This window comes from Pelobates fuscus, chromosome 5 (genome assembly GCF_036172605.1).
Source record: "Pelobates fuscus isolate aPelFus1 chromosome 5, aPelFus1.pri, whole genome shotgun sequence".
Classification (NCBI taxonomy): Eukaryota; Metazoa; Chordata; class Amphibia; order Anura; family Pelobatidae; genus Pelobates; species Pelobates fuscus.
Window position 1 is genome coordinate 10,566,924 of NC_086321.1, and position 7,877 is coordinate 10,574,800.

The window sequence follows — 7,877 nt, forward strand, 5'->3', positions numbered from 1 at the left end:
TTTCCTATGCGACCGGCTGAATACGCGCGCAGCTCTTGCCGCGCGTGCGCATTCAGCCGACGGGGAGGAACGGAGGCGGAGAGGAGGAGGAGAGCTCCCCGCCCAGCGCTGGAAAAAGGTAAGTTTTTACCCCTTTCCCCTTTCCAGAGCCCGGCGGGAGTGGGTCCCTGAGGGTGGGGGCACCCTCAGGGCACTCTAGTGCCAGGAAAACGAGTATGCTTTCCTGGCACTAGAGTGGTCCTTTAAGTGAATAACTCTGACAGAGATATCCTTAATGGAAACCTGGTCTGGAGTAACCAGAATGGGTCAAAGGTTCAACTTTCAACAGGACAATGACGCTAATGCCAAGACAACACAAAAGTGGATTCAGATCTGTGAATGTGAGTGGCTCAGCGAGAGCCTGGACTGGAACCCAATCGAACATCTCTGGAGAGACCTGAAAATGTCTGTCCACCAACAGCCCCCATCCAACCTAACAGACAAAACCAAAAAGACATGAGGCTGCATTCACTGCCAAAGGTGCATCAACTAGGTACTGAGTTAAGGGTTTGAATACTTAGGTCAGTACGATATATCAGTTTTTCTCTTGTGATGGTGTAAAAAAATTGTCCTTATGGGGTATTGAGTGCAGTATGATGTGAAGAAAAAAAACAATTATACCATAAGGCTGAAACATAAAAAATATGAAATTATTTTTGTCAATAAATCTAAAACAATTATTCAAACATTTAAATGTTAGTGTTAATAAAGTTTTGATGTAAAATGGCAAATGATAGGACAGGGCGTAAGAAAACAAGTAGATGTAGTAGTGTAATATTAAAAACAGCACTAGATGGCAATGAAGGACAACAAATAAATTGCTTGAAAAACACATATAGGCGTTAATTTGATATTTACAAACATAGGGAGTAATCAGTGATATGTTGCCTCTCGAAGCTCAGGAGAGATTCTAAGAAGAAGAGGTGACAGTGGGTACTAGACTGCATTCGTTGCAATCTCCCATAAATGCCAATGACTCGATTCAGCTTATCGATCAATCTAAGAATCCAAACGGAAAGCATAGCGGATTCACAGAACGTTTCAATTTTGGATATTTTGACCTTAAATTTGAAATTCACTTTGAATTCTCACTTTAGAGAATAAACCTGTATTTCTCACGTAGGCCTCCGTTTAATATTGTTGTGTACGTTTTCCAAATGATTTAATATCACAAAAAATATTTACATTTTGTATTATTCCGTGAAATAATTGTTCTGATTAGATATCCTTCTACATATCCTTTGTATGACGCACGGATTTATTTTTATTTATATTGTTACATTTAATATTTAAGTTAATATTTTGACATTTTATTTAGCAATATTATTAAAAAAATTGCTAAACATTTTAATTTTAAAGTTAATAAAAGTTAAAAAGTTATTTTTAAAACCAAAATTGTGTCTTCAGTCACTTACTAGTGTAAGTTAAAGGGACAAATTGGAAAACATAACGACTTCATCTACATTAAGTGGTTATGGTGCCTGGTACGAGAAGGCCCATTGGACAAATATTACCTCAATGGGTTAAACTGTTCTCGAACATGTAAAAGTTATCTATTGCAATGAGGTGATCCCCCCCCCCACCAGCGCAGCATTCGACTTCTGAAATGTCAGTTCCAGTAAGCACAGAACGTTGCCCGCAGGGTGCCGCTGAGTGGTTAAGGGCAGTCAGCTGATGCTCTCAGTCGATCAGTGACTTCCCATTCAAAACTGTTTTGCAGAGGGTATGTTTCTTTGCAAGTCAGTTTTGGGAATGGGGATTGGGAGAGATTCAGCTGACCGCTCTTTCGGAGGGATTCAGCAGCGCCCCTGCGCGGCGGCACTCCACGCTTTCTGAAACTGACATTTCTGAAGCAAGATGCTGCACTGGGATCAGTGCTGGAGGCAACTGCGAGGTTTAACAGGTTTAACCCCGTGAGGCAAGATTGTGCCAGGTGACAACATTGAGATGGAACGCCCCCTTTGATAGAACATACCACTACTGAAAATGATTCCATTAGGAATAATGCCCAATTTACATTGAAGTCACAGAGCATTATATATCCTCCAATTTGTACTGTATTTTAAGTCTATACAAACTCTTTCTTTTAAAGAAAACATGTTTTTATTACATACAAATTATATTTCTTATTTATGCAAAACTATTTGAAGTGTTAATAAATAAATACAATATATATGAATATTTAAATATAACAATGAAACGTGAATAACATTTTTCAACAAAAAAAATCGATGCATCTGTGACACACATACCTGCAACTGTGTTCCCCAAAGGAGCACTCCACCTCCTTATGTAAAACTCTGCAATCTGTAATCAAAATAAAAGTTGTATTTTAGTTCTCCAAATTACGTTTTACTGCAGTCATAACAAGTTTATATATTTGTATATTTATGTAATTATACGGTTACTTCGAGTACTATGAACACTACATAAAGCTGTGCTGGTATTTGATGTCAGGATTACCATGGCGCCACTCCCTGGGTTTGGGATTAAACTTTTTAACAATGCACCCGTACCTTTTTTAAAAACTGGTGATAGGGATAAAAATAACCCAAGAATATGTTTAGGGGGAACCAAATTGTTAAATACAAAACCACCAAATGATACCGCACTCAAGAAAGAAAGTGTATAAAATTGGAAACAATACGTATCTATCCTGCGTAAAGACACCAAAGGTATGATGATAGACAGAGTATAAAACAGTTAATGTCAGATCACCAAAAAATGTAGTCTACCTATACACAGCTCAAGTACAAGAAAGAAGGTACAATGCTTGATATACCTATACAATTAGAGTGCAACACAGAAAAAAATATATACAACATATATACAGAATATACAACACTGCCTGTCAATGATCTTCTGATAAGAATAGGATACTCTGAGACAAAAAAAGAGGTATATAGATAATGTAATGGGGGAAAAAAAAGGGAAAATGAGAATACCTCGAGAGGATATATTGAGAATAGGAATCCGGGTGTACAGTCACGCAAAAATCGTATCTTAAATAGCCACACAAGGTTTTACCCACATATTGACTTAATTATGAAGGTTAAAATAATCAATATCATTATTGTATATGTTAGACTAAACAAAAAAACATGAAGAAAAAATAAATAAATGAGTGTAAACAAACTGCTAGTGACTTAAAAAGAAAAGGAAAAAGACAGTCTATGATAGCCCCATAAATCTGGTAGGTAGCTATTGTAGAGGTAGCAAAAAAGTTGCTTATATATCTAAACTGGCATGCTGTATGAGGTGTCAGTATTGAGAAAATAGCTACTGGTATCGATATGTTGCAAAAGAGAATTTTGTTACCACACAGGCTCAAATTAAGCAGCTTAGAAATACCAATAGATGGGAGCAGATAGCTATACAGGATTTTAACAAATTTAAATGGAGCAGTAAAAATAACTCCTTACCTTGTTAGGAGTCCAAAGCGCAATATATAGGAGTAAGAGATGCAAAAGGGTTAACTGTTTTGAAGAGGAAAAAGTTGGCCTTTAAATAAGCCTTCAGTATGGATTTAATATAGATATACTATTTAAGGTGAGAAGAAGAGACCAAAGTCCCTTGCAGTAAATCCTATATTGAAGGTATAGATAGCGACGATACCTTTAAGTAGCCTTCTAATAAGAATCTTATATAGACGCAGTATCTAGGCCGGTATTAGCAGCATGTAACTTAGATAGATACATCCCATCAAGCCCAGAGAATGCTAAATCCCAGCTAAGATACTTAGAGAAATTGTGTCTAGATACTTCACTCCATATTTGCTTAAATTAGAAATAGAAACCAGCCCCAGTTGCCAAAATCCCCAGTAGTAGAGATTTCTGAACTCCCTAGTATAATAGTGCAAAATTACCAGATTTTACTAATTACATGACGTAAAGTCATGATTTTATAAAGGACACGGAGGCGAGTATTAGGCTTATCTCTTTCTTTTATTCCTCAGCAGCAAAGAAAGCTAAGGTTTTTATTTGTAGAAAAAAGAAACATGCGTAACTACCCTCACAGGGTTAACATTACACCATCATCTCCTAACCAATAGGAACAGTCCTTATCTGATATCCTTTCATGTAACCTCCTCCTCTTCCTCTTTCCTGATGGTGCCAAAGCTAAAATTCACCAGTAGCGATTAACCACTAACTCTTTATAAACCGAACACCTAAACAAAGGTTGACAACTGAATTCTTGACATTGAATTCTTCCATAAGAAACAAAGGATCTTCCGGAACTGATCCTCCTAAACTGCGAGATCAATCGCCGTCCACCATGGGTATTTGTAGATTTTCAGGCTGGAAAGGACAAGAAAAACGATGGTAAAACGTGTCCTTGCCAACTATTTTCGTTTTAGTCTTTTTTAGAAACTTGAGCTGTTTATGTAATCAGTTATATGTTAAACATGCAATCGTTATTTGTTTGATACATTTACTCAACTATATAAATGAGGACTCCTTCTACTAAAGTATTTATTACGTACCTGGGTTGGGATACGAATTTGTATGTATCTGATCAAGGTGGGCTAATACTCGCCTCCGTGTCCTTTATAAAATCATGACTTTACGTCATGTAATTAGTAAAATTTGGTAATTTTATTAAAGGACACAGAGGCTCTTATTAGGCTAGTTCAAAGCTGTGATATAACTATACTCGACACGTGTTCCGTAGGTCGAAAATAATATTCCTTAAATGTCGATTCATGAGACCAATCTGTTGTTCTCAAGAGGTCCTCTAATCTACAACCCAAATTGAAAACCTTTGGCGCCATGGCTCCTCTAGTAGAGTGTGCGCCATACACCGTGGTATCTATGTGTGCCAAAGCTATTATCCATTTCACCCAGCGGGCGAGAGTCACCGTGGATACAGGTTGGTGAGGTTGTCTGATAGCCAAAAACAATTCTGGACGTGTCGGGTTCCTGAATCTCAAGGTTCGTTTCTAGTATTCTCGTAAACAGTTCACCGGACAGAGTTTATTGTTATGTGGGAACGAAGGGTATGAAACTGATGTAGTTGATGACTTTGTACGCCTGGAGATGTTGAATGAGACTCCTGTGGGGGTAAAGGAGCGTGCATCAAAATCCAGTGCTCTAACATCAGACACTCTCTTGCAAGAGATCAGACAAAGGAGCATGGTCAGTTTCGCTGACAGTTGTTTAAGCGTGAGTGCTTCGTTTTGTGGCCAAGATTCCAACAGTTTCAGGACTGAATTGACATCCCACAGTGACGTGTATCGGGGTCGTGGTGGCCAAGCAAACCGAATTCCCCGTAGGAGACGGCATACTAGTAGTTGTTGACCCATCGGGGTTCCATCTATTCCTCGATGTCCTGCTGAAATCGCCGATCTGTAGACATTGATGGTTCGGTAGGCTAAGAATTTATTATACAGGTTGGTAAGGAAGCGTAACAGGTCATTTACAGGAGCACGTACGGGATCCACCTGTTGTTCCATGCACCAACTACTCCATCCGTTACAGGTAAGAGCGTCTAGTTCCAGGCGCCCAAGCTCCTGCCAATAACTCGATAGTTTCTTGTGGAACATCTGGTACAATACAGGGTCCCCTGAAAGGAGCCACGCTAAAAGTTTGAGTTGCCCCTGGGCCAGAAGGGGGTGTGGGTTGCCCTCTGGGTCCGATAAAAGGAACAAGGCATCCGGAAGCAATCTCGGGAAGTCTATGGACATCTCCATGAGTGTTGGGAACCACGGTTGAGCTGTCCAGGACGGTGTTAAGAGGACCAGTGACACTTGAGTACGTCTGAGATGCACCAGTGTTCGAGCTATGATGGAGAATGGAGGAAAGGCATACAAACGACTGTTTGGCCATTGTTGGAGAAAAGCGTCCGCTGCCAGTGCGTCTGGGTCTGGTCTCCAGCTGAAGAATGTTGGTAGTTGGGAGTTCAACCGAGATGCGAATAGGTCGATCTGCATCGGGCCCCAGGGCGTCTGAAGTCGTAGGAACACACTGCGGTCTAGCCGCCAGTCACTGGCGTCGTGCAGATGTCTGAAATGCCAGTCCGCTACTACGTTGGACATGCCTGGGATGTATTCCACTTGGACTGAAATATTGCGATCCAGGCAGTGTTGCCAGAACTCCTTGGCCAGGTCTGCCAATATCTTTGATTTCGTGCCACCGAGGTGGTTAATGTACCGGACCGCTGAAATGTTGTCCATTCGTAGGAGACTCTTCAGGGCGAATGATCCCGCCATGAGTTCCAAACCGTTGATGTGTAAGTTTTTCTCTGAGCACAACCAGATTCCTCCGGTGGCGGTAGGCCCGCAACGCGCTCCCCAACCTTGTGTGCTCGCATCGGACTCTATGATGAAATCTGGGGCAGTCCCGAAGATTGCCCTGCCGTTCCATGCCTCCATATGTTGCAGCCACCATGTGAGCTCCTGCTTGGCTGCGAAGTCAAGTGGCACAGAGTCGGAGTATGAGTGCCCTGAGCGTAACTGTGCGGCTTTTAGTCATTGTAGGGCCCTGTAGTGCAGTGGCCCCAGGAAGATTGCCTGGATGGAGGCGGAGAGGAGTCCGATTATTCTGGCTAGTTGTCGTACAGTTAACACTGGTCTTGCGAGCGTTCTGCGGATCTCTTTTTTGATGCCTTTGACTTTCTCTGTCGGTAGGCTGAGTGTCTCGGTCATTGCGTCTATGTGGAAACCTAGGAATTCCATGTTTTGGGACGGGGTAAGTACCGATTTTTCCTAATTGATGAGAAATCCCACATTTTGTAGTAATGTCAATGGGTGTTGTCGAAGTTGATGGGCCTCGTTTCCCATGATTAGCATATCGTCCAGATAAATGATCATTCGTATGCCTCTGCTGCGTAACAAGGTGACCACTGGCTTCAGCAGTTTGGTGAAGCACCAAGGGGCCGATGAGAGTCCAAAGGGAAGGCATCGGAATCTCCATGTCGCCTTTTCCCATTGGAATAGGAGCAGGTGGTGGCACTCTTCCGCAATAGGGATTGTGAGATAGGCATCTTGTAGGTCCAGTTTGACCATCCAGTCCCCTAATCTGAGCAGGTCTCGCAGGCAGTGGATACCCCCCATTTTGAAATGGTGGTACCGTACAAATGCGTTTAGTGGCCGCAAGTTGATGACTGGGCGTACTCCGTCGCCCTTCTTGGGCACCAGGAAAAGGTTGCTCATGAACCCAGGAGAGGGTGAGTGGGCCTGGTATATGGCGCCTTTTTCTTGTAGGGTGAGAATCTCTTTGCTCACTAAACCCTTGTCTCGTGCAGAGAATGCTATTCGGTGTGGCATGGATGTTTGGACAGGGGGTTGTACAAACTCTATGTGATAACCCACGACGGTATTGAGGACCCATATGTCTGCTGTCAGTTGTTGCCAGGTCTCTATAAAGCGTAACAGTCTGCCCCCCACAGTCGGTATACCCGGGGAAGGGAAATGTAAGACACTCACCATAAGGTCGTCGGCTGTATGAGTTGCCTCTGGGTCCTCGAGGTTGCCATGGTCTGGCCCTGACCGGAAAGAAGGGTGAGGGCGCTCTATTCTCTAGAGGCTGAAATCTAGCCGTGGCGGGACCTCTGTATCCCCGGTAAGTACCGCGGGAAGAACGTCCGGGCAGACGGCCACGGTGTCTGCCGGCCCCACCAAAAACTCTGGGGGAGAACACTCGTTTTATGTTAGTCTGTGCCTTGTCTAGGGCCGTAAATGTGCTCACATAAGTGCCGAGTTCCTTAACAAAGTTGTCTCCGAACAGGAGACCTTTGGCTTGCGGTCCCGGTTCGGTGAGGGCCATGTTAACGAGCTTGGGCTCGATTTTCATTAATATAGTTTTGCGCCTTTCGGTGGCCAGCGCAGCGTTTGCGTTGCC